Source organism: Miscanthus floridulus, chromosome 9 (assembly GCF_019320115.1).
Source record: "Miscanthus floridulus cultivar M001 chromosome 9, ASM1932011v1, whole genome shotgun sequence".
Classification (NCBI taxonomy): Eukaryota; Viridiplantae; Streptophyta; class Magnoliopsida; order Poales; family Poaceae; genus Miscanthus; species Miscanthus floridulus.
The window spans coordinates 124,486,408-124,494,026 of NC_089588.1; the positions used below are offsets into that span (position 1 = coordinate 124,486,408).

At 41.5% G+C, this 7,619-nt stretch overlaps 1 pseudogene; it reads right to left on the minus strand.

Moving 5' to 3' along the window:
• Positions 1-1,227: 1,227 nt before the first annotated feature.
• LOC136484227 (protein neprosin-like) lies at positions 1,228-7,384 on the minus strand (annotated as a pseudogene).
• Between the last annotated feature and the right edge of the window lie 235 nt (positions 7,385-7,619).

Consider the following 7,619-nt stretch of genomic DNA (forward strand, 5'->3'; position numbering starts at 1 on the left):
CTAGCGAGCCCGTCGATCCCGCCAAGCTTTTTGAGCAGCTGCCACTGTAGCTCCATGATGCGCCGTCATAGCCCCCACTGACACCGCACCAGTCAGATCCAGATTCTAGGCTGCCAGATCCACGTCCATGGCCCGCTATCTGCTTCTACACTGCTTTCTCAAGCACGTGTGAATCCCCTTCCTCGGTAGCGAAGCTACTGCCTGTGATGAGAGTGAGAGAGATAGATAGGGAACATGGGCTATGGCACTGTTTGTGGAGGAGATGAGGATCACGTGAGACTTTCCTCATCGTGCTCTTGGATGCGCATGCCCTCTTTGCAAGACTTTGGCCAATTCAGCCAGATCTGTCTCCCGCTGCCTCCCAGGTGACATGCACCATGTAGAGAAAGACGACGGGGGACTTCGCGCTCGGCCCACAATGCACAGCCTCCGCACTCAGCCATCTATGCTGCCTCCATAACAGGAATGGTTGAGCACCTCCGGCTCCTCCCGCTCGAGTTGCTTCCTAGCTACTCGATCTACTCCAATCATCTATTGTGGGAAAGTAGGAGGAATCGATGGAGCTAGAAGGGGTGGGAGACAAGGGGGCGATGCTGAGGGAGGGAGAAAGGGACGAGAGGTATGCGACGGATGTAGGTTCATGGTAAGATAGGAAAGGAGAAGGACCCTCCTGCTACTTGGGTTTGGTCTTATTATATACCACAAAGATGGTAGTGGGCCAAAATTGGCTAGCCTCTATTAACAGAGGTGGGCCTCTTAACATGGCCTCTATTTTTAGAGAAGGGCCTCTTAGGAGGCCCATCTTTGTTAATTGATTTACAGAGGCATAGGTGTCTCCAAAAATGGTGCATCTGTCTTTGAAAATCATTGAGCACATTGGGCGACACACATATGTTGTGACCGTCTCTGTAAATAAAATGGCCTATCTCCTAAAATCGATTTTATGCTAGTGTTTCCAACTGCCTGTAAAAATCGAGTTTGACACAGGCGAGCTCTGAAATCACTTTTCGACGCGCTTCTTGATAGATCCGTCGTTGGTCTAAAATGGAGGCACCTCTAATAATCTTTTGTGTAGTAGTGAATCACATTTATTTATCTAGTAAAAATGTTCATGCATACGTTGATCTCTGTTTACCACGGTTGGGCACTTATCAACAGTCCCAGTACATTTGTATTTTAGGTACAGATGATGACACCTACTTATTTGATATTGCTAGACACATGCTCTTAAGTTATATATCCTTCAAACTTCTATTCCTTGTTTATACCTACAATGTTGACAAATATGTAGCAATTTACCCTTGCAATGCGACAAGTGGGAATGCATACTATTACACCCAATGATATAGATCCTAATAATACTTATTCGGCGTCGAGTAGTGCATAATGCATTTCTTATGGGGAATTGTTCTTGTGTCAATGAGACGTTTGGGCTGCAACAAGTACAATTTTTGCTATTGGCAGTTAGGGTTCTTCCCAGGTCCTCCATAGAAGATGTAAGTGCCCCAATCAGCACTAGTACCATTCTGCACGTTGTAGCAATTGGGCCACTTAGCTAACAAGTTCACACCACTAGGAGATTTGAGATTGTTGGTCGAATCAACCAATTGAATGTTCTTGACGTAGCTGGCCTTGCTGAACCCTTCCTCAGGAAAGTGTCCACTACCCATCTGTGTGGATGTTTGGCCTGCATCCGGTGACGATGCCACCTCACCTCCCCACTCGACAGAGGCGGCACTACCTACCAACTTTGAGAAAATCGAAGTTGGCCAGTAGCCCAGATCATGGCCTCCCACTTGCAACCACCAATTGCCCTCCTTTGGGTCCTGAAATTCAAAATTTATTGGAGATTTCAGTAGACAAAATCATGATTAGGGAATATTGTTGTAGATTCCCTATCTGAGTAAAAGCTTGTGTACGTGTTCCTTATTTTCACTAAGGAATGGTTTATATACTTCCCTTCCACGGTAGCGGAAGTGCCATCATTGTTGTTCATTTTTCCCAAACTTGAGAACTTTGGAACATACCATTGGGAGTGTAGGAATTTGTCATGCATTATTTGTGACATGACGTGTGCATAGCAGATTAAGAACTACCATTGGGAGTGTAGGAATTTGGCATGCATTATTTGATACATGACGTGTGCATAGTGGACTAAGAATAAGTACTAGATGAAAACTAATGCATAAATTAAAAAATGCCATGTCATGCCATATCTAATCAGACATGTTAATATTTGATAGTTTTTCAATCAGTACTATAGCTCCTAAGTCTTATCTCTGCTAAGTTCTAATTTAGCAGGCAGACGTTCCATAGAAGTTCACAATAGGTAATTGATATTAACTAGCCAATGTATTAATTAAATGTTTGGATCACTCTATCTCCCTTAGAAATCATTGGCAGTAGAGGAAATCCCTTAAAAGAGCATTACTCGAACAGTCTAAGTGCTACTTCTATAGTGTGGCCTAACACTACTGGAAACTCGCATTCTTATGTGTGTGCGAAAACACACAGAAAAATGCGAATACCATCAGAAAAATATTTTTTTGACGGTGTACCCTCAGAAAAATACACACGGAAATATAATGACAGAAAAATTCAATTATTTTGTGTCTTGATTATGAAATATAAAGTCTGAAAGTACGTTGATTATGAACAAAAAGCAGATGTCATCGATTGTGAAAGCTTTTGGTGTTTACCTTCCAAACTAAAATAGTGATGTCATATTGTGAGCCACCATAGATGGAGACAGGGGACAGATAGGAGTTGGTAGCACCGATGGCAATCTGGTTGCTTGTCTGTATAAACCCTGAGCATAGTAGATTGTAACATCCTGTTTTGTTGTATGCATCCCGCTACAATATTCCACATTAATAAAAAAATATTAGTTAATTATTATGCAATTTCTGACCTTACAAAAGTGGGACCAATATAAAAAATGATGATAAAAAGCACCATATTGTTTATCTTACAGTCCAGTAGATGAAGAGTCTTGTGTGGCTATCCTTATACTGACCAGGGTAAACCTACAATTTGTAGAAAGCATATGTACATTAGCAATAACGAAAGATATTTCACACCTATCTACACCTTTAGAGAATACTTATGGCTTACATAATGGTACGATGTTATCATCTACCAACTCTGTCTATTCTCTTGAACTTTTAAATACCTAAATTAGAATACAATTTATTTTGTTGTAAGAATTGTCAGGTACTAGTAATAGTGAATGAAGGAATTGTAAGCTAGCTAGGCCATCTAAGACTGTTTTTTGTTAGGTGACGAAAGAGGACAGAGAAATTTGAGGTTCTCATTTGGTGAAGTAAACAAAACTGGCAAGATGATCTTAGTATTGTGGATGGCATGATCTGTCTTTTTTCCATTGAGATTATTCAGATAAAATGTGAAGTTTCGCCAACAAAACCACCAATATGTGAAATGCCTATAGAACCCTATTTTCGATTGTTTCAGTAGGGTCTTATTTCTGTTCTCGCTGTAGTTGCTACTTGCTTGTTGTTGACGGTCGATAACGCCAACTTTTTACTATCATTATGACATACTTTTACCCCTAAAACCAATCACCAACATAGATATAATATTTAAAACAAAGTATTTTCACAAGTTTTGGTGATTTCATGGTTGCAAGAGGATTTAATAAGAAAATAGACTAAATGGGCCACTTTATGACAAGCAACTCAGGTCCAATCGCTACGAAACCGACTCCACTGGGCCACAAACCATCATCCACGACAAATGGGATACAACCACGCAGGATGGGGCCTAGACGGGGGTCAGCCGACACACCCTGGCCCACCTGGCAGCTCTACGTTGCTCCACCGCCTTTGAGGATCAACCTCCACCATTTATCAAGGTCGGTTTGATTGGAAGGACGAGATTTTACGTTGCCATGGATTCATGGGCCCACGAGGAGCCAGGAGCCCCATATAAAAGGACCCCCTGACCCCACTCTAGGTGGCATGATCCATTCAGAGCAGAACAACCACACTCAGAGAGAAGAGCTCCTAGATATCTAGAGTCTTAGCATAACCACTCTAAGTTAGATCTAGAATAGTCGAGTGACTACTTGGATTCCGGATCTAGTCACCGAAAGCTTGCTGTAGCTCTTGTATCCTTTGTTATTCATCTATCAATACTTTGATCATCTACAAATGACTTTGATCTTCATTCATATCATGTTCTTAGTTTACTTTGTGTATTTGCTTGGTATAGCTAGATTCCTTTTATTTCTCTTTATATGATCACAGAGCGCTTGACCTAGTGTTCGAATAGGTTAAGTAGCCAAACCATGTGTAAGCATGGTGCTTATACATTATTTTGCCTGTGGTTGCACCATCCATTCTGGGAAGTGTGGTAGATCACATGGGTGACAGCCATGTTGATTATCTGTAATCCCCCCCCCCCCCGCCCCCCCCCCCCCCCCCCCGTCTGTAGGACTAGTAGGACATTTATCACTATGGATGAAGTCATTACTATGCTTCTTCCTTAGATGATGTCCCATATGCATATGTATTTATTTAATCTTTTGCTATTGCTAAGTACATACACATTCATTACATGCTTTGACTTGAAACAAGAATAACTTAGGAATTTATATCTCTTGCATTCTACTTAGACTAGCTATTGCTATTCATTGGAGTCTCTCTGATTGTTATCCTTATCATATATATCTTTATCATTTGGTTATTATCTCTATCATTTGGTTTAACCCTGCTTAGAATAAGTGTTTAGTTTCTTAATTCGTCATAAGTATAAGTTATCAATCTCTTTAATGTCACTGCTCCTCCTTGTGGTAAAATACAAATAACGATAACTAGAATACTCCCGGTGAAATGCTACAATGGTTTATCTGTGCGCATGCAGAATTTTCCTATTTTCTAATTCACACTTATAAATACCAACACTTGTCTCTTATTTTGTACTGCTTATCATGGCTCATCGAATTGGTCAACTGAGTTCGTTTAGACATACCATATAATATCTTATGTAACAGGACTCACCTGTCATCCTGCTTCTATAGTATTGAGGTCGTTGTTTGGGTAGGACCCACTACTAATCCAGAACTGGGCCAAGCTGAATAATCCTTCGTCCCTCTCAACAATTGGTTCCCACAAATTGAAGGTTGCTTGGGTACCATAGTAGTTGTCATGCTCCGGTGCAGATGCTATGGCATGCTGCTCAGTGGGAGAGAAAATAATAAAATTAATAGAAATAATAACAAAAGCCCAGAAGGAAGATTAGAACTACTATGAATGTGATAGAAAATAATAAAATTAAATGACAAATTTCAGAAATAAACAACAACAACCCTTAAGGAGGATTTTTAGTAGTACTATGAAAGTGATTCTTGGATAAGTCTTGTACCTGGTGGCCTCTCAATACGTTGACTGCGTCAGGGTCATCAATGGAAAAACGATTTGGGATGCTCCACGGCCACTTCTTGCCATATCTCTCAATGGAGCTCTCCCTCAGGACATCCTCTTCTTTGGTCCTTCGGATTGGTATGGTGTTCTCTGGGCACTTGCCATTTTGATGCCATGTTTGGGTGAAAGGATTGGGTGCAATGTTTGACTTATTATAGGGGCCTTCCGGGTGGCAAGAGGGCATCATCTGAAGGGTGACCATAGAGCACCATTTGAGTCATATCACGATAAGGTAGGCTAGCTTAACATGCACAACACTTAAACCAAAAGGTTAACGGTGCTATAAAGAGAGGAACCTGGATAGTATGGTTCTCGAGGAGAGGATGATCGAATGCAGGCTGTTTGGAGATGTGCACACAGTCTATGATATCTCCATCTGGGCTCTGTTAATTTCTCAACAATTTTGCAGAATCAGTTTTTGCAACAAGGCAGACAAAGAGAAAACTTCTTTTATCTTAGTATTTGATCAACAAAACTAAAGAAGCCTCCACCACGTTAATTCTCGAGCCTTAAAATTACCACATAAATTGAAGAAATAAATCAAATTGTCCTTATGCCTGTTTGTGTATTTTCCTCTAAAGGCATTATAAAATTAAAGTATAACAAAGGTAATTAACTTTGTTCTGCCTTATATACAATTAAGAAAACAGAGTCAGTTTGAAGAAAATTTACACATAATCTTTTTGATAAGTTTACTAAAACAAATTCCACACATATTTAATAATATATGATTGGTTAAAAGTAAAAAAGACAACTACATATTGGCAGGACTGCACACATGACTTTTATATTTGCTTCCTGTTTTGTCAGGAGCCGATGACATAGTCAACCGCTTCTCTATATGCTAGGCCACACTGTAGCTTATGAATCTATTCTAAAAATTGATTTTCAGGGATGGTTGACATAATTAAACCACCTCTAGAAACCTGTATCTTTTAGGGCCGCTTTATTATGTCAATCACTGCAGAAAACACGGATATTTATCTGGCCACCCTTGAAAATTCAGTTTTAGAGGTGCTTCACTAAAAGGCACTTGTGCTGCAATAGTCCCTCCTGCGAGTGAAAATATTTTTTCTATTTTTTTCGTTGCAGTTTATTAATTTTATGTGTTTTCAAAAATATGAAACGGTTGTTTACTAAGTCCACTGTCTGATAAAAATGGTTTTTATAGATGGTTGACTTAATAAAACCATCCATAAGCTATGTCTTTCTGGTATCCTGTCTCTCGTATAAAAACCACAAGGGAGTCCATCGATATATAGAAAAGGTTTCTACTGTAAAATTAAGGCTTTTCGTAGGAAACTCTGTCGCAGGACTGGATGTTACTCGTCAAGCATATATGCTGAGCCATGCCATGGGCCACTTTTATAAACAGCGGTACATATTCTGTATCAGAAAGCACCAGTATTTTTAAAAAGCGGTTTATAGGGGCACTATAGTGGTAACACAGTTGTACTAATTAAATAGCGGTGGAGCCGAGCTCTCCGCTAAATGCCGCTACAACACAGTTTTTTTTATGGTACTAAAAGACAGTTTTAAAACAACGTCAAGCACAACCTTTACTCCATGCATGCATGGCGAACCATGCATGTGTGCTGCAATTCACGAGGCAGGAGGAGGATTTGGACATTTGGTGTGTTGGGACTAGCAAAGGTACGGTAGAGTGCATGAGAAGTCATTTCTATCATACAGTCTTCGCAAAATCGAATTCACTCCCACGAACAAAAGGAAGACAGCAGCCCCAACGATCGTGTTATGGGCCAGTACATACCTCAATGGTCGCGAGAGGGGGCTTGTTGAGCCGCCGGAGGAGGCTTCGAACCTGTCGCCGGCGCTGCGCCGATGACGTCCCCACAGTTCTCGCCTCTGCTGCACCATCCAAGAAGAAGAGAAACGCCACGGCCCCGACGAGCGCGAACAAGCACACTCGCGTTGGTGCCATCGAGCAGCGGCCGGCGCTGGCGGCCGTTCTTCTAGCTGCTTAGCCTTCCTTCTTCCACGCGCGGCTGTGCTGTGCATGTGCAGACGACGGCTGCGATGGGCGAGAGCACGGACTATGCCGTTTTAAAAGGCTAGTTGGACAATCGATCGGAGAAAACGCCTGGAAACAGCATGCATGCTGGTTCAGGTCGTGGACGTAGCCGCGGGCCGGGTGGATTCGTCTTGGACGGGGCAAGA